The sequence below is a fragment of the Crinia signifera genome, chromosome 6, assembly GCF_055691185.1.
Source record: "Crinia signifera chromosome 6, ASM5569118v1, whole genome shotgun sequence".
Classification (NCBI taxonomy): domain Eukaryota; kingdom Metazoa; phylum Chordata; class Amphibia; order Anura; family Myobatrachidae; genus Crinia; species Crinia signifera.
Window position 1 is genome coordinate 27,197,790 of NC_139222.1, and position 20,944 is coordinate 27,218,733.

Below are 20,944 nucleotides of genomic sequence, written 5' to 3' on the forward strand. Positions count from 1 at the left end.
ACACTATCAATGTACATCTTACTCTGTAACCGCTTTTTAATTAAACAAAACAATACACACCCCCTTCCACATCATATGCTCTCTATTTAACACATTTCACCTATAACTCAAGTTGCAATACAGGCATCTTTCATACAATTCTAACCATCTTTCTCATATGCAAATGTTCACAAATTAAGGGGGCGCAGCCCCTTACGACGGTGTGAAGAGCGCCCGTAGGGCGCAATGAATCACCTAGTATTAAATATACTTATTTAATATACCAGCAGCCCACCAAGCCACCATGCGACATGAGCTGCAGGCCAACAGGTGCGACACGATGCTGGATATAGCAGACACAGCTGGAGTGATTTAGTGCACCTACTTGCTGCACTCCAATGTGTGTCAGACTCCGGACGGCGACCTGTAGTCTAGATGGCACCTACTTGCTGCACTGAGCACTCCCATGCGTGCCGGGACTGGCCACCGCACCCCTCTCTCCCTCACAGAGATTTGCGCCCTCGCTCAGTTCTCTGCCTGCGCAGACAGTGAGGGCACAAAGACATCCTTCCCTTGAGTGCGCAGGGTGCGGTGCTGGTGCCTGATGTCATGACACCATGCCCGCAATGCACTCATGAGAACGGAGGGGGAGAGCTGGTGCGGGGGAGAGCTGGTGCAGGGCAGCGCGCACAGGATTGGAACAGCCAGGAGCGGAGGAGGAATAGGAAAACAAAGAAGGAAACAAAAAAACCCGGTACATTAGGTACAAACTGATTTTGCCGGTACAGACTGTTAAAAAACGGTACTGTACCGGCAAAATCGGTACAGTTGGAGGGTATGATGACACCACAACCGTATAAACAGAATGCCACAGAACACTCCCCCTGCATAAACAGGATGTCGCAGGCCGCTCCCCCTGTATAACAGGATACCCCCCTGTATGACAGTCCACCACAGGCCTCTCCACCCCTGTATAACAAACAGGCCGCTCTCCCCTGTTTAACAGTCAGCCACAGGCCGCTCCCCCCCATGTAACAGGCCTCTCTCCTCTGGATAAAATGATGCTGCAGGCTGCTCATCCCCTGTATAAACAGGACGCCACAAGCCATGCCCCCCTGTATAAGAAATCCGCTTCCCCTAACTGTACAACAGGCCGCTCCCCCCGTATAACAGGAACCCGCAGGACGCTCCCCCCGTATAACAGGAACCCGCAGGATGCTCCCCCCGTATAACAGGACACTTCTCCTCCTGTAAACAGGACGCCGCAGGCCGCAACCCCTGCATAGGAGGATGCCGCAAGCCTCTCCCCTTGCATAACAGGACACCATAGGCCGCTCCACCTGTATAACAGCACACCATAGGCTGCGCCCCCTGTATAACAGGACAGCACATGCTGCTCCCCCCTGTATAACAGGACACCACATGCTGCTCCCCCCTGTATAACAGGACACCACAAGCTGCTCCCCCCTGTATAACAGGACACCACAAGCTGCTCCCCCCTGTATAACAGGACACCACAAGCTGCTCCCCCCTGTATAACAGGACACCACAAGCTGCTCCCCCCTGTATAACAGGACACCACAAGCTGCTCCCCCCTGTATAACAGGACACCACAAGCTGCTCCCCCCTGTATAACAGGACACCACAAGCTGCTCCCCCCTGTATAACAGGACACCACAAGCTGCTCCCCCCTGTATAACAGGACACCACAAGCTGCTCCCCCCTGTATAACAGGACACCACAAGCTGCTCCCCCCTGTATAACAGGACACCACAAGCTGCTCCCCCCTGTATAACAGGACACCACAAGCTGCTCCCCCCTGTATAACAGGACACCACAAGCTGCTCCCCCCTGTATAACAGGACACCACAAGCTGCTCCCCCCTGTATAACAGGACACCACAAGCTGCTCCCCCCTGTATAACAGGACACCACAAGCTGCTCCCCCCTGTATAACAGGACACCACAAGCTGCTCCCCCCTGTATAACAGGACACCACAAGCTGCTCCCCCCTGTATAACAGGACACCACAAGCTGCTCCCCCCTGTATAACAGGACACCACAAGCTGCTCCCCCCTGTATAACAGGACACCACAAGCTGCTCCCCCCTGTATAACAGGACACCACAAGCTGCTCCCCCCTGTATAACAGGACACCACAAGCTGCTCCCCCCTGTATAACAGGACACCACAAGCTGCTCCCCCCTGTATAACAGGACACCACAAGCTGCTCCCCCCTGTATAACAGGACACCACAAGCTGCTCCCCCCTGTATAACAGGACACCACAAGCTGCTCCCCCCTGTATAACAGGACACCACAAGCTGCTCCCCCCTGTATAACAGGACACCACAAGCTGCTCCCCCCTGTATAACAGGACACCACAAGCTGCTCCCCCCTGTATAACAGGACACCACAAGCTGCTCCCCCCTGTATAACAGGACACCACAAGCTGCTCCCCCCTGTATAACAGGACACCACAAGCTGCTCCCCCCTGTATAACAGGACACCACAAGCTGCTCCCCCCTGTATAACAGGACACCACAAGCTGCTCCCCCCTGTATAACAGGACACCACAAGCTGCTCCCCCCTGTATAACAGGACACCACAAGCTGCTCCCCCCTGTATAACAGGACACCACAAGCTGCTCCCCCCTGTATAACAGGACACCACAAGCTGCTCCCCCCTGTATAACAGGACACCACAAGCTGCTCCCCCCTGTATAACAGGACACCACAAGCTGCTCCCCCCTGTATAACAGGACACCACAAGCTGCTCCCCCCTGTATAACAGGACACCACAAGCTGCTCCCCCCTGTATAACAGGACACCACAAGCTGCTCCCCCCTGTATAACAGGACACCACAAGCTGCTCCCCCCTGTATAACAGGACACCACAAGCTGCTCCCCCCTGTATAACAGGACACCACAAGCTGCTCCCCCCTGTATAACAGGACACCACAAGCTGCTCCCCCCTGTATAACAGGACACCACAAGCTGCTCCCCCCTGTATAACAGGACACCACATGCTGCTCCCCCCCCCCCGTATAACAGGACACCACATGCTGCTCCCCCCTGTATAACAGGACACCACATGCTGCTCCCCCCTGTATAACAGGACACCACATGCTGCTCCCCCCTGTATAACAGGACACCACATGCTGCTCCCCCCTGTATAACAGGACACCACATGCTGCTCCCCCCTGTATAACAGGACACCACAGGCTGCTCCGCCTGTATAATAACACCAGGGCAGCACAATACCATCACCTGCTATCAGATACAGCAATGTCTTCTCTCGGTCCCCCGTAACTTAATCACCGCGGCTGCTGGAAGTGAGAGGCCTCAGGTACGATCAGCAGCGCTGCCCCAGCAGGACCAGGGGAGCCGAGCTGCTGACGCCACTGTAGGGATGGACATCGATGGTCGATGTTTCGGAAACATCGATGTTTTTCTTTCGATGTTAGTGTTTTTACCATTTAATGGTGACCTTCCGATGTTTGTCACCATCGAATGCTAATCATTCGATGGTGTACCGATGGTGGCTTATTTTTTGTAATTCCCAAAAGCTATGCCTCCCCTGGCTGCTGTGTCTGTGTCAGGGAAACTTCCTAGGTTCGTTGGAGGCTGTCTGACTTTCTCTCTGCTTCCCTCCCTCTCCCTCTCTATGGTTGCTGTAGCTGCTAGGCAACAGGGCCCACTGCTAGTTCTGATTGGCTCTCCCTGACTCAGAGAGCCAATCAGAGCACAAACCTCACCCTGCAGCACCAGTCACTCAAACAGCAGCAAATTTCACAGACACACTGAGCTCTGGAGGATTCAGAGAGGAGGAGACAGTGACGTCACTGAATGTTATACCAGCTCAGGCAGGCTACAATAATAATAATAGGTACACAATACAACTAGCTACAGATATTTGTGAATGTCAGTCACATACAACACTCATTAATATACTGCATTAGTATTACCAGGCAGCAACCACTATATGATCATCAGTGAAGTGTTGGTCAGAGATTGTCTGTTTCTGTGAATATAGTGAGATAGTGAGGAACAATATACACAGTCCTGGGGTACCAGTGGAATGAACCAAGATAAAGGTGCCCATACACTGCTGTGACATCTCGCAGCAGTGTACGGACACAGGACAGCCTGCAGGGACCTTCCCGGCGGCAGGAACGCATGCGATCCGTTGTGATAGATTGCATGCTTCCCTGCTTCCCACCCGCCTCACCGCCAGGAGGAACGGGTGGCTGCCTGCCGGTCTGAGCACCTGGTCGGGTCCGATGCGCACGGGACCCAACAGCATGTCAGGGAGAGGCGATTTGGTCCGATTTAAGGGGTCGATTGGTCGCAATTGGCCACAATCGGACCAAATCGCCTCAGTGTAGGGGCACCTTAACTGTTTTTATATATAGTGAACTATTTTTTATATTACGTGACCTGGTCACTAGCGATTGGTCGCTATCAGTATTTTACTGGGGACCAGCGATTCTAGCAAGTTCCTGCGACCGTCGCTGGGCTGCGGTGGGAGCGCACACACGGCGAAGGTCGCTAGGTATCACCGGCAATATGGTCACTGAGCGACCATATAGCTGACGGTGGAAGCTAGAATCGCCTAGTGTGTAGCATTATAGTGGTGCCCCCACAGATCCTGGAACCCTAGGCAGCTGCCTAATGGTAGAGCCAGCCCTGCTCATTGCAATATTTATCTCACCATATAAATGATGTGATGACCACTATACCGTCATCTCCCTTATTTGTGTGTGTGTGTAGTTACACTTGCCTTAATAAATAGACATTTTCCTATCTGGAAAAATAGTGAAACCTAAAACGAGTTAGTTTACAATTTATCTAATTTTATTACATTTTGATTACTTGCTGTTAAAGTGTTAATAATGTGTACAAAATTAATATACTACTTCATCATTGGGCATTGTGTGAATATTATATATGTATATTATACACACAATGTCCAATGATAAAGTAATATGTTGCTCAGAGCCTGGGCCCTGCCACCAAACTCAATTACTACCTTACAAATGGCAATACAGGCTTTTGCGCATGCACTAGTCATATAACTAGTTTTCACCATCGAATACTTTTGATTCGATGGTTAGTTACCATCGCATCGAAAGTTTCAATGGTGGAAGCACTGCCATCATTTGATGGTTGGCTTCCGATGTCCATCCCTACGCCACTGACTGAGCGCGGGTATTGGTCTTCTGAAAAATGTCCGCCGCTCCCTGAAACAGGGGACATTCTTTATGGAGCCTTACTAGGCGTCGTATTTAGTTACTGAATCTATCCACTACCGATGACCGCACTTCTCAGAACTCTCTCTGTGCATTCTCGGAATGCAATTGCCGCTTCAACCATTCCTGTAGTGATGTCTCAATGTGTGTCCTCATATAGCGGCGGCCATTTTCTTGTGGTTTGTACTCAGCTCCAATATTCCCCGCAGCTGTAACCAAAGTGTATTTCCTGTGTGGGTCAGAGTGGGAGGAGGTGTGTTACCAGGGAAACGTTCCTTCCTGGTGTGCGCATGGCAGGCAGGAGGGAGAGTGCTGCAGCTGGCACCAGGTGACCCCAGGTATTATACTGCTAGTAACAGCATAGTAGTGATTGCTGGGTGTGAGCCATAAGAGCACTTACAGGGGAGCTGCTGTTCTACTTGGATGCGGTCATTTGGTCTACAGCATGATGGTCGACACCATTAGGTCGACATAGGTCTAGGTCGACATAGTTCTAGGTCAAAAGGTCACTAGTTCGACAGGTCATTAGTTCGACAATGTCTAGGTCTACAGTCAATAGGTCGACATGGGATTTTTCGCTGTATTTCGAGCCGACATTTGCTGACAGGCGGTATTTAATGCCCTACCATCCACTAGGGCGTGGAGGGAGAATAAAATAATGTGCACCGTGGCCGATGCATAGCGAGCGATGCGAGGGGATGCGGTGCACTTGAAACTGTGTCCATGTCGACTGTGTTGACATTCAGGAAAAAAAAACAGTGAAAAACCCCATGTTGACCTTTTGACTGTCGACATAGACATTGTCGAACTAATGACCTGTCAAACTATTGACCTTTCAAACTAGAACCATGTCGACCTAGACCCATGTCAACCTTTTCCCATGTCGACCTAATGGGTGTCGACCAAATGATCCCAACCCGTTCTACTCACACAGGCCCAGTATAATACCAGGTGTCAGAGCCAGTTTCTTGGCATCCTAGGCAAAACTAATGTTGACTGCCCCCCTAATACCTAGGGGCATAACTAGGACGCTTTGGGCCCCATAGCAAACTCTTGAGAAGGGCCCCCCACACACACACAGGGGATAATTTACTAAAATGAGAGTTGTATTTCACATGGGATGTTGCTATAGGCTTTTATGGATTTTGGTTGCCATAGCAACATCACATGTGAAATACAACTCCCGTCTCAGTAAATTTCCCCCCACATTGTCACTACAAGTCCCCTACGCTGGGTACACACTGGGCGATTTATCGGTGACAATATGCTCGTGCATATTCATGCGATATACCGATATCGCATGAATATCATTGAGGTTGTACGGTCAATATCGTTAAAGATGTGCAATGTCTGTTGTCTGTACATGCAGCTCAATCTAACAGTATTGTCAGAGGCTGCATGTACGGAGCAGGGGGCGGGTGACATCACTGACTGATATTGTGAACGATATCGGTCAGCATGTAAGTACTTTATCGTTCTCCCACGACAATTGCTTTAGTGTGTACCCAGCATTATGGTAGCAAGATACAGAGAGGGGGGAGGAGATGGCATCAGAGAGAGAGGGGGAGGAGATGGCGTCAGAGACAGGGGGGAGGAGATGGCATCAGAGATAGGGGGAAGTAGAAGGGGTCAGAGAGAGAGAGGGGCGGAGACATCGTCATAGAGGTGAATGGAGATAACGTCAGACAAAAAGGTGGAGGAGACAGCATCAGAGAAAGAGGGCGAGGTGACAGGATCAGAGTAAGAGCAGAAGGAAATAGCATCAGAGAGGGCGAGGAGACAGCTTAATAGAGGAGTAGTAGACAGCGTCAGAGAGGAGTAGTAGACAGCGTCAAAGAGAGCGAGATGACAGCGTCGTAGAGGAGTAGTAGACTGCGTCAGAGAGGGCGAGGAGACAGCGTCAGAGAGAAGTAGTAGACAGCGTCAGAGAGGGCGAGGAGACAGCCTCATAGAGGAGTAGTAGACAGCGTCAGAGAGGGCGAGGAGACAGCGTCATAGAGGAGTAGTAGACAGCGTCAGAGAAGGCGAGGAGACAGCGTCATAGAGGAGTAGTAGACAGCGTCAGAGAGGGCGAGGAGACAGCGTCATAGAGGAGTAGTAGACAGCGTCAGAGAGGGCGATGAGACAGAGTCATAGAGGAGTAGTAGAGAGCATCAGAGAGGGGGGAGACAGAGTCATAGAGGAGTAGTAGACAGCATCAGAGAGGGGTAATAGACAGTGTCAGAGAGGGGGAGGAGAGAGCGTCAGAGAGGGGGGAGACAGTCATAGAGGAGTAGTAGACAGCGTCAGAGAGGGATATGAGACTGCGCCAGAGAGGGGTAGGAGATAGCAGCAGATAGAGGGGGATGGGACAACGTTAGAAAAAGAGAGAGGGGGGAAGTTAGACAGCTTCGTAAAGAGAGTGGGGATGACCATACCTCATTACAGCAGTCGTTGGGGGCCTCTTATGGGCGTGGGCATTTCACGGCATTAGGCCATGCCCCCTAAATTTCCACGAATCACGGGACTGCTGGAAGCCAGCCAGGAGGGTTAAGGGAGCGCAGCTTCATCCTCAGTGGATGTGCTGCGGCTTGCGTTGGCCGGGCCGTGGCAAGGTGGAGCAGGTAGCGCTGAATGCCGCTGATCTTTTTTGCAGTTAGGACTTGGTACAGGGGGAGCTCCATTTCATTGTAAAAAAGTTGGTCACCTTGTGTGTGTGTGTGTGTATATATATATATATATATATATATATATATATATATATATATATATATACTAGGTGATTCATCGCGCCCTACGGGGGCTCTTCACACCGTCGTAAGGGGCTGCGCCCCCTTAATTTGTGAACATTTGTATATGAGAAAGATGGTTAGAATTGTATGAAAGATGGCCTGTATTGCAACTTGAGTTATAGGTGAAATGTGTTAAATAGAGAGCATATGATGTGGAAGGGGGTGTGTATTGTTTTGTTTAATAAAAAAGCGGTTACAGAGTAAGATGTACATTGATAGTGTGGATGGTACAGTGACATTTGTGGGTGTGGGGGGGGGACTGTGTGTGCATGTTGTTTAGGTGTGTGTGTGCAATAGTATAGTAGGGTGTTTCTGAGTCAGCGGCTCCCCACTGGCGGAGGTCACGACACAGGCAAACAGGAGGCTGGGTAGTGATAGGGGTGTGTGGGCATAAGGGGGACTAAAGAGGAGGGTGGGAGATACTGTGCTGCTTCTGCCAGTGGGTGAGGGTCCAGCATGGCAGCACAGGAGTACAGGATGGTGGCCCTTAGTCAGTGTCTCCTCCTACTGGGTGGGAGTTCGGGTGCATGAGAGCAGGAGACTGGGCTATGAGGCATGATAGGGGCATGTGGGCCAAACAGCGTCAGCGACTCCCCAGTGGTGGAAGTTACGGTGCAGGAGAGCAGGAAGCTGGGTAGTGATAGGGGTGTGTGAGTATACGGGGACTAAAGAGGGGCTTAGGGGTGCCGTGAATTGTGGGAGGGGCGCGGGGGGTGCCGTGAATCAAGGGAGGGAGGGGGCGCAGGTGTCCGCGAATCGCGGGAGAGGGCGGGGGTCCACAAAGCGTGGGAGGGGGCGTGAATTGCGGGAGGGGGGTGTTGCGAATCGCGGGAGGGGGGGTGCGCGGGGGGGCCGTGAATTGCGGGAGGGGGGGGGGGGGCACGGGGCGCGATGAATCACCTAGTTGGTTATATATTCTTGGAGAAGGATGGTAGGATGTTGCTGTCATTCAGAATGCATTTACATAAACAGTAATAGTAGCAGTAAAAGGTCTGACTTAAAACACCTACAGTAAAACAGAACAGGTGTTATATATTATACAAAGAATTGGTTGATGATGTGTAGGTTGACGTGCACATAGTTCATAGTTGTCACTGGAAAAATATTGCTACAATAAAAAATCAACACAGAAAGTTCAACACATGTAAATGTTGACATAAGCGTGGCACTTCATCGGTGTCCATGTCGACACATGAGAATGAATATGAAAACATTCAAAAAAGAAAAATAAATCTTCAAAAACTCATGTCAACCTTTTTCATTGTCGACCATAGCCTTGCCAGTATTTTGCATGTGCCATTTAATCCTGGGGTTGCCGTGAATCACCCGCGGGGGTGGGGGAGGGAGGAGGTGAGGGGTGTCCGCGAATCACGGGAGGAGGGGTCGTGGGTGGATGCCGTGAATTGCGGGAGGATGGGTCGCGGGGGGGGGTGTGGGTGCTGCGAATCGTGGGATGGGGCGCAGGGGGTTGCAGTGAATCGCGGGAGGGTGGGTCGCGGGGGTGGGGGGTTGCCGCAATGACAGGAGGGGGGGTCAGGGGTGGGGAATCGCGGTAGGGGGGGTCTTGGGGCACCGTGAACCGCGGGAGGGGGGGGCCCGGGGGGTTGGCGCGAATTGTGGGAGGGGGGGTCGCGGGGTGCCGCGAATTGCAGGAGGGGGGGTGTCACGGGGTGGGACCGCGAATCACGGGAGTAACCGGGGGTGCCGCGAATTGCGGGGGGTGTGCTGCAAATCGCGGGAGTGGGGTCGTGGGGGGTGCCGCGAATCGCCACAAGAAAAAAATCAACACAGAAAGGTCAACACATGTAAATGTTGACATAAGTGTGGCACTTCATTGGTGTCCATGTCAACACATGAGAATGAATATGAAAACATTGAAAAAGTGAAAAATAAATCTTGTCAACCTTTTTCATTGTCGACCATAGCCATGTCAGTGTTTTGCATGTGCCATTTAATCGTGGGGATGCCGTGAATGGGGGGGGGGGGGGGGGGAAGGTGCATACCCAACATGACCCTCTCCAGGAGGGACACATTGCTCTGTTTCTGGACTTTCTTCTTAATTTATGGATTACCATCACCTGTGCTTAAACACCTTTCTTATCAATTACCCTGTTTAAAATGACAGGTGATGACAATCATAAATTAAGATGGAAGTCCACAAACAGAGCATTCTGTCCCTCCTGGAGAGGGTCATGTTGGGAGGTATGGAGGTGTGGGGCGCTCACCTGGTGTGTCTGGTGTGTAGCTGTGTCTTTGCTGTGTAACATGGAGAGGCAGAGGGTGTCTGGCACTGTCTGTGGGCTCACTGGGCTGGTTCTGTCATGTGAGTCAGAGGCTCCACCCAGGGTTATAGCTCCAGACACACTTTGAGTGACAGATGTAGCCAAATATATAAGACATTACAGAACCAAGATTAACTTACTCGATTGGTACATTGCTAGGGTAGATGAGCTCATTGCAACCCAGCCATTTATCATACCCCAAATGTCTATAGCTGCCTACGTTCATAAGCAACTGTCTGCCCGATAACAAATGGTCTGCACTCCTAAACAGCTCCCTCTCGTGGATAATAAGTAGATTCCATCCGCCTAGACCAAATATTTTCATATGTAACACTTGCCTTTCTGCTCATATAGACATATCGTTCATGGTTGATTGTGGAATTGATCAAAGCCCGAAGGGTGGAGAAGTCAGGGCCCGTGGAGGCCATCCAGGAGCGGGCAATGATGACCTTAGCCAGTGCACACACATTTAGAACGTACAGTAAATCCGCCCCAAGCAAAGCCCCCTCATCAGCAGCTCCCAGCACGCATGGTTTAGGTGTCAAGATATTAGGGGCTATACCCGTGGAGTCCAAAGCTTGCTGTACCTTAGTGCAAAAGACCTTTATAAGTGGGCAGTCCAGTAGCGCACGCAGGGGGGGGGGGGGTTTCTGAGTACCCAGAAACCCCCCCAGGAGTCTAAGGGCCCTAGGCTGAAAGCTGAGGGTCCCCTCTTTCCATGGGTATAAGAATTTTAAAAATCGGCCCTTGGGAACCGGAGATATCTGACTTCAAAGCAGTGGTCCCCATCCAAGCCTGTTAATTGCTCTTCCCAGTCAGATATTTCAGGTTCTGTCTGAGTTAGAGTTTTTCTGAGGGTATATTCCAAAATCTGGGACTCTCCACCTTTGATGGACAATAGGAGCTTGTCTCTTCTGTTCTTAGAACCAGAGATATCAGCCTTCCAGCAGCGGGTTACTGCTCCAGCTCCACACACCTGATATGTAGTATTATATACTCGTGGGCATATTGCTCTGCCTCCTGAACTCTGATCCCCTAGTCCCCAATACCATTTGGTAGGTGGGATTCTCTAGTTTTTAATTCCATTAAAATCTAAGTAATATATTTCTGGGAACTGGAGATATATGCAGACAAGCAAGCTGTCCTCCCACCAGAAAATTACAAATAATAAGCCCACTCCACTATACACCCCTCCTCTGCATATTAAACATCCTCTACCAGTGGCCTGACCGGGAAGCTGACAAGCTGCTCATACTCACAGCTCCCGCTGCTCACTAACTTTGGAGGCTGTGGAATAATTTTTTTGCAGCCTCTGGCCAGTGGATCACACTCCCCAAGCCAGGAGAAGCCCAGCGCTGTGTGCTGCGGAGTCGGGGAGCCATTTTAACGGCTTCTGCGGACTGCGGCCTAGCGCAGCACAGAAGCCGGGGACTAGATTTGGAGACCGGGCCGGGATTCGGGCTCCACGACGAACGCGCCGCCTGCGTTCCCCCCTGCGGCGCCCAGGAGACCCCAGGAGGATCAGCGGCACCCTCCCCCACCAGTGGGGACCCCCCTGGACACCCACAGACCTACCGATCCCCAGGAGAGAAGCCCAGAAAAGGTGAGAGCTGCTGGGCTGTCTGGAGCTGCGTGTCCGGCGGCCATCTTGGGTGGGGAAGCACTGTTCAGTGCACACAGCTCCACATACCTGGCTGATCAGCGGGGGGATAGGGGAGCAGGGGTAACACCTCAGTGTACTGCCTTTCCCTCCAAGCACCAGCTGAGCCCTCCAGGGGCCGGGCTCTATATAGACCCACCGGGGGACAGGCCACACTACCCGCTGCTGGTCTGCAGGATACCCAGCAGTGGACTACAGAGCTGAGGAAGTGGCGTCAGGCTGGTCCGGTGCCCACTGCCTTGCCACAAGCCATCAAGGCAACGTGCACTGGGGGTTCTTATTTAGCTCTCACACCCACGCCTCATACCCCTTCTGAGTGAAGCTGCCCAATATAAGACACATGGAGACTGCAACCCCTATACCATAGCAGCATCCACAATTGTGTCCCACAGGAGATGATTCCTGCTACAAAGATCCCTACTACTCCAGAGACATTGCTTTGGTAGAGACAGAATTGTCCTTCCTCCACAATCCTTTTTTTTTTTTTTTTATATGTTTTATTAATTTTATAATACATACATGTACATTTCACATACAATTCAACCATTACAGCAATCCTCTTATAGTGTTACATTATCACATTTTATCAGGCGTACACCCATATCTTGCCCTTAAATACCTTTAAACCGGGTGTTTTATCCTGCATATATGTACGCCATGACTTACTTGCTTAATGATTAACATCTTAAAATACAACAAGCTACACATAACATAACATCCCAGCTTCCCACATTGCCCAGCTACATTTTTCTTCCCCTCCATCCTATCCCATTCTGCATGCTCTTAGCCTAGTGTCCTTATCCCGTATGTTGAGTACTACCTTAGGACAGCTCTACGACTCATTGCCTATACCCATCATACTTCTATCTACCCCTGAGACCAACCTATAACTTCCAGTCCATGGCCTTATGTGGGTCATGTTTGCCTGCTCCGTCGCTGATGGACTATCCCTTCACATTATGTGTACTAACTGTGTAGTGTTATTGTGTTTATAAATTATTTATTCTTCTACTCTTACTGCGTGAAAATTATATTATCCCTAACCCCTTCCCCTTCTCTATTCCTTTCTTCTTCTACCTCTTCTTAATTAATAAGTTGTGCGCTCTACTACGTATACCTTTTACTATGTGTAACTTAACCCTTCCCCCCCTCCCCCCCCCCTTTTTTGTATTATATTTTGGTGATATTTCGTGAGTTTACTTTAATTGGTTTAACTAAATCTAATATACTGTTTTAGTGTCAGGCTCCCTTGCCCCATGTGCCCCATATTTTTTCATACTTGCTAATAGTGTTCCTGTGCATATATATGTATCTTTCATGTGAAGCTGTATAGTCCACCAGCGATTCCCACTTCTTATAATCTGGCCCTGTATCGGCCAACCAGGTCCTTGCAATCATTACTTTCGCTAGGGCACAAATATTTAAAATCAACGCTTTGGTGTTCCTACTTATACCACTACTCATAAATATACCCAACAGGCAGCATTGACTGATAGCCACTCTTCATTGATGCCCATGTCTCTCATTGTTTGCTTAACCTTGACCCAAAACTCCTGCACGTGCGGGCATTCCCAGATCAGGTGATAAAAGGTTCCCTGGGAGAATTTGCATTTTGGGCATTTATCCAAGGTTCTTCCTCCAAACTTTATTAACCTTAGCGGCGTTAAATATGACCGATGCAGCACATACATTTGCACCTGCTGCACTCTGATTGAGTTTGTTGCCTTCGCTACTGCTGCCTTCGCCTCAGTCCATTCCTCTGTCCCTATAGGGCCTAGATCTCCCTCCCATTTTTCTCTCATCTCATCCATCTCCCCCACTTTTGACTGCAACAACATATTATATAGTTTTGATGTTAGTTTCCGTTTATTATTCTCTCTTAACATTTTCTTAATTGGGGAGTTCCCGAATACCGGAGGATGTTCCTTAAATTGTACCTCCATCACACTCCTTAACTGGAGATATCTAATGGCATAGCCCGTGGGAACAGAGAACTCTTCTTGTAATTGACTATATGACTTAATCTTGCTGTTATCATAGATTTGGCACAGCCTGGTTTTCCCCAATTTTCCCCAGGCCCGGGATATTTGATGTTCTCTCGTTTCCCTAGTTCCCCGGGGTATGTCCAATGGATACTCCATGTCTAGAGCCGTAAATTCCATAATATTGTTCGCTTCCCTCCATATTTTTACTGCTTGAGTAAGTATCGGAGCTTCTTTCCTATTTACCTGCCCTTTTACCAATTTTTGTATCATGGTTATCCCTCTTTCTTCCTGGCTCAACAGGTCATAAATCCCCTCGTCCTGAGGTGTAGTTCCCATCCAATCAACTAAGGACGTCAATTGGCTTGCCATATAATATAATCTGAGGTCCGGGAGACCCATTCCTCCCCCATCCCTTTTCCTCATTAATGCCGCCAGTTGTATTTTGGGGCGCGAATTACCCCATATAAAGGAGGAGAGCAGGCTGTTTGTTTTTCTGAAGAAGGATTCTGGTACATACTGTGGTGCATGTTGCAGAGCATATAAATATTTGGGAAGCACTACCATTGAAATTAAATTTACTCTGCCCATATTTGTCAAGGGTAGCCTCCGCCATACCTTGATTTTGTTAGTTAGGTATATTATTAATGGATCCAGATTTAATCTCTGATACTCCATAGGGTCTCTAGCAATCCAAATTCCTAAGTACTTAAAAGTTTGGGCCCATTTTAATGGTGTATCCAAATTGGACACACCCCGGTTCTCTTGCTTTATTGCGAAGATGTTGGACTTGTTCCAATTTACTCTAAAACCTGAATGGTCTCCATACCTTTTTATCTCCTCCATCACTATTGGCACAGCTTGTGTGCCGTCAGCGGCGAAAATTAATAAATCATCAGCATATAATGCTGTTACGTCTGTAGTGGACCCTGCTTTTAATCCCCTAATTCCAGGATGTCCCCGCAGGATACAAGCCAGGGGCTCTATGGCCAAAGCAAATAAGGCAGGTGATAACGGGCACCCCTGCCTTGTACCCCTATGGAGACAAAATGGAAGTGATGTTTGTCCATTTACCGCCATTCTCGCCGAGGGGGATGCGTATAACATTTTTACCCATTTGATAAACTTGGGGCCCACCCTCATTACTCTCAGGAGAGAAGCCCAGAAAAGGTGAGAGCTGCTGGGCTATCTGGAGCTGCGTGTCCGGCGGCCATCTTGGGTGGGGAAGCACTGTTCAGTGCACACAGCTCCACATACCTGGCTGATCAGCGGGGGGATAGGGGAGCAGGGGTAACACCTCAGTGTACTGCCTTTCCCTCCAAGCACCAGCTGAGCCCTCCAGGGGCCGGGCTCTATATAGACCCACCGGGGGACAGGCCACACTACCCGCTGCCGGTCTGCAGGATACCCAGCAGTGGACTACAGAGCTGAGGAAGTGGCGTCAGGCTGGTCCGGTGCCCACTGCCTTGCCACAAGCCATCAAGGCAACGTGCACTGGGGGTTCTTATTTAGCTCTCACACCCACGCCTCATACCCCTTCTGAGTGAAGCTGCCCAATATAAGACACATGAAGACTGCAACCCCTATACCATAGCAGCATCCACAATTGTGTCCCACAGGAGATGATTCCTGCTACAAAGATCCCTACTACTCCAGAGACATTGCTTTGGTAGAGACAGAATTGTCCTTCCTCCACAATCCTTTGTAAATTCACAGCCTCATCCCTTTTACAAGTACCAGAATATCGCAGCTGCTCCTCCTTTCTAACACGCTACTGCCACCTGGAGGCCTCTCACAGCTATGACCATTTGATTCAGCATTATCGAATCCCACATCTTTGATACTGCAAAGTGGTCCCCCGAATCTGTCCCATGCCCTGTGTGAGCAGCGTCACTTCAATGCTATTTTAATCTCTCCCTATGCTTGTTCACCCGGAGCCTCCACAGATTAATATAAGCTCATTGCCTGTTCTTCAATCCCACTACCATGTCTAAACAACAAAACAAAATAAAAAAAGGCGCTCAACAGGGCATAATGCAACACCTTTCCCGTACGGCTTCTGGCCAATCACAAGAATCCCCGCCAAACTCACCGATGAATCCCACCGGGACCCCAGTACCCTCTGACGCCTCCTTTGCCACCAAAAATGACATCCAGGCAATGATGATGGAACTAAGTACAACTCTCACTAACAATTTCCAACAATTGTTTGCGGACCTAAGAAAAGATTTATCTTCACTCTCCACACGCACAACCGCCTTAGAATCCAAAGCGGAATCTCACACCAAGGATTCCGGAGTCCGTCACACCCAGAGACCTCGAATCCCATTTGACTCGACTATTTTGCAAATTGGTCCCCACTCTGGGAGATCAACCCCTACACATTGAGCGGGCACACAGAGCACTTCGCCCGAAGCCTAAAGAGGGGGAACCTCCTCGAGATGTCGTACTGAAATTCCTTTCTTTTAAAACCAAGGATCAGATTTCATTTGCAAGTAGATCACTGCCTCGAATTTCATTCGAGGACTCCCAGCTACAGATCTTCCAGGATTTAGCCCCCTCCACCATTATAAAGAGGAGAGAAATGAGGGACATCACCAAAACTCTCCGTGACAATGGATACAAATACAAATGGGGGTTTCCATTTCGACTGATAATCGATGTGAATGGCCACCAAGTCTCAGTGAGGGACCCCAAGGAAGGGAAAGACCTGCTTCACAAGCTTAAACTTTCAGAGGCCAATATCTCCAGCAGCCCCTCACGATCTTGAAGCGGGTCATCACAAAACCTCCAGAAACAGCCGTAATGTATCACAGGACTTTGTCCCTTTTTCTCTTTTTTTTTTTATAATTTTATTTATTTTTTGTAGCCTTTTGTAACCTCGTTCACCCTGTGATGCTCAAGGGTTCCTATAAGAATGTCTGGTTGACCCCAACTCATCCCCATGGACACCCCACCCGGTGGGTGGTCGTCGGTGGGGAAAAACCTATAGTATCCCAAACATTCCCTATATTAGCGTGGTTTACAGACCACACCCTGTTGGTACTTCTACCATATGTTTTCATGTTACTAATTGTTCTTAAGTTCAAATTTTGGTAATTATGCTAAGATTTTGTTGTTTAGCTAAATGTTTAAATGCTATGTTAGCTTTCTCAGAGCTGACAATTACAGGCTATATTACAAAATGGCTTCGGGTGGACGGGCTGGGAATTGTCTCTGTCCGCGCCACCCCCCCCTTGTTATCAGGGACTTGCGTTAGTGTAGGGATTCTTATCCCTGTCCTTTCAGATTTTGTGCCTACAGTTCAGTTATTAAGCACTCCCACTTAGTGGGCCCTCTAGGTTTGCTTCTTGTTTCAAGCTCACCTGTTCTCCCCCCCTGGGTCCCACTCAAGGTGAGCCGCGGTCTCTCAATTGAGGGCCTTCAAGGCTCACATCTTTTTCTTACTCCCACCCCCCCTTTTTTTTTTTTTTTTTCTTCTTTCTTTTTTCTTTTCTCTACCTTCCCTTCCACCCCCTTCCCCCCTCCTCTCTCTGCCTCTATCATCCAACCTAACCCTTAGCTACTGTTTTTTACAGAGTGGGCGGCCAGCGATTTATATCTCTCCATCATGCCCATCAACGTGATTTCTCAAAATGTTAAGGGGCTAAACACACCCCACAAAAGATCTCTTCTGTTTCGTATGCTTAACTCTCTGCAGGGGGACATTGCCTTTATACAAGAAACACATTTTAAACATAATACACACCCCTCGCTAGTATCTAGACGTTTTCCCACAGTGATATACTCCTCCCATTCTACTAAAAAGAATGGAGTAGCAATAATGGTTCGTTCCACAACCCCATTACAGATCATTTCCACTAAAAGAGACAAAGAAGGTCGCTACATTATTCTGGTCTGCAGGGTGGGCCCTCAACTGATGACCCTAGTAAACCTTTATGCACCTAATTCTGGACAGGGTTTTTTTTTCCGTAAACTTTTTCTAGAAATTCAAAATGTTCGCCAAGGCGCACTATTGGTAGGAGGCGACTTCAACTCAGTTATCTCAACAGGCTTAGATAAGAGTAGCCCCTCGCACCCGCACCAACACAGCCATCCCCCGGGCAATCTTAGGAAACACATGTCCGAGGCTGGTCTCTTTGACACTTGGCGTGCCCACTATCCGACCTCCAGAGATTACAGTTTCTTTTCGAATCCCAACGGAACATATTCGCGCATAGACATGATTCTAGGATGTAGTAGCACACTGCAGTCACTGACAAAAGTGGACATTCTTCCTAACGTTTGGTCAGACCACTCAAGCGTCCTAGCCACTATAGACCTATTAGGCACTCAAAAAGGCCGTCACAATTGGAGACTGAATGAAACTCTCTTACGTATACCCCAATTTAAAGAACAAATCACTACCCAGATACAGGACTACTTTCAAACTAACGTCACTGATGATGTTCCCCTGCCTACAATATGGGAGGCCCATAAGGCGGTGATTAGAAGAGCTGTAATCAAATACGCCACACATAGAAAAAAGCTTCAAAATGAGAGGATCTCTTCTCTTACCTCTCGACTCTCCCAGTTGGAACATATACACAAACAATCTCACTCTCCCTCGGTACTGACACAGATTCAAGGGGTCAGGGGGGAACTACAATCTATTTTAGCGGAACGCACTGAAAAATCCCTACGACACCTAAACCAAAGATTTTATGAAAAAAGTAATAAATCAGATTCACTCCTCGCAGCTAAACTCAGAGCACAGAGAGCCTCCCAAACTATTTCCGCAATTCGTGATGCTCAACAAGCCCTTAGCTACGACCCAGTTCACATAAATGACTCTTTCTATAAATACTACAAGTCCCTTTACAATCTGAGGGACCCGGTTCCCGGCCCCTCCTTACCATCAGCTATAGCGCAGGAATATCTTGACTCATGTCACCTCCCCACACTATCGGACTCAGCCATTAATTTACTCAATTCCCCTATATCACCTGAAGACGTCAATAATGTACTGAAATCACAGAAACCGTCAAAGGCCCCAGGACCCGACGGGTTCCCTATGTCTTATTACAAGACATTCTCGGGATTACTGATCCCAAGGTTGACCGAGGTTTTTAATAAAATTATGTCAGGGGAGAGGTTTCATGCGGAGTCAATGAAATCTGCTATTATTGTACTGCCAAAATCAGGCAAAGATCCCACATGCTGCACGAGCTATAGGCCGATATCCCTTATCAATGCAGACCTGAAGCTTTTCGCAAAAGTATTGGCCACAAGATTAAGTGTATACCTTACCTCATTGATTGATGCAGATCAGGTGCGTTTTGTCCCCACAAGACAGGCCCTGGACAACACGAGACGAGCCATCAACCTGATCTCATACATCAATAAGACCAAGACTCCGGCGATCCTGCTCTCACTAGACGCAGAGAAGGCCTTTGACCGCCTCTCTTGGCCTTTTATGTTCCAGACACTGAAGACTTACGGTTTTTGTGGTGGCTTTATGTCAGCCATGCAAGCTTTGTACCACAGTCCAAAAGCAGTGGTCGCCACCAATGGTGTCGTTTCCCGACCCTTCGGTCTGGGGAATGGCACCAGGCAGGGGTGCCCACTGTCCCCCTTGCTGTACGCCCTTAGTATCGAACCCTTGGCGGCCCACATCAGAAAGAACCAGGATATACAGGGGATCACAGTCCGGGGCTCCCAATATAAAATATCGTTATTTGCAGATGATGTCCTGTTAACACTGTCTTCCCCACTGACTTCACTCCCAAACCTTCAGGCTGAACTATCACTATACGGTAGCCTCTCAGATCACAAAGTAAATAACTCAAAATCGGAAGCATTAGCATTTCACCTTCCCAACACCACCACGGAATTACTAGAGTCAAACTTTAATTACATTTGGTGCCCCCAATCTATAAAGTACCTGGGTGTACAGATAACAAAACACTTTGACCAATTGTTTAAAGCCAATTACGTACCTCTTCTCTGCTCCATCAAAAAAGATCTAGCAACCTGGTCCCCTTTATTTATATCCTGGACAGGCCGGATAAACCCCGATTATTATACCTATTTCAAACAATCCCCATAGTGGTCCCTACTTCTTACCTTCGTACGATTCAGTCTTTATGTCGCAAATTTATATGGTCAAACAAATCTCCTAGATTAAACAGATCTTGCCTAGCGAAATCTTCTTCCAATGGTGGACTAGGCCTCCCCATGTTTGAACGTTACTTTCAGGCTACGCAATTGAGCCATGTTGTAGCCTGGCATACTCAGGCGGGGGCCAAGAAATGGGTATCTCTGGAGAGCGAACTAATCGACTATCACTCGGTTTGTTTCCTCCCCTGGCTAACACCGAAATTGAGACCAGCCTCGGTACTGGACACCCCTTGTGTCCACTCTGTGTTAAAAACGTGGGACTATCTAAACAAAAAACTTCATCTGGCACCATATCCCTCCCCTCTCACCCCTCTCTGGCGACACCCGGATTTCCCTTTAGGATGTATGTCACCTTACTCACAACCCTGGATCTCAGCAGGTATCACTCGTCTATCGCACATCTCAGGGGAATTTGCCCCTCAAAACTATAAAGCACTTTGTGAGAAATATGACAGTCAGCGTCTCAGACACTTTGACTACCTCCAGATATCCAGTTTTGTACAGTCTCTATGCAATTCAACTAAACCCAGATCGCCACTTCCCATTGAACGTTTCTGTATATACAGCCCAGACCGCAGGGGAGCAATCTCCTACCTATACTCCCTGCTGGCAGACAAACCCCCGGCTAAAGAACCTTTTGAGGTAGCTTGGGAAAGGGATTTGGGCGTTGCACTGGAGGAGGAGTGGTCAGAAATAAAAACACTGATAGCAAAATCTTCAATAAACTCGAATCTCATGGAAAATGCCTTTAAAGTATACACTAGGTGGTACATGGTTCCCACAGTAATACACCGTATTTTCCCTTCTAGCTCCAGCCAGTGCTGGCGGAACTGTGGATCTCAGGGTACGTTCATCCACATATG

The 20,944-nt window shown here is 48.9% G+C and overlaps 1 protein-coding gene across 1 annotated transcript in view; it reads right to left on the minus strand.

Annotated features, from left to right (window-relative positions):
• LOC146009555 (uncharacterized) overlaps positions 1-20,944 on the minus strand; it is a 122,729-nt gene that overhangs the window by 71,499 nt on the left and 30,286 nt on the right.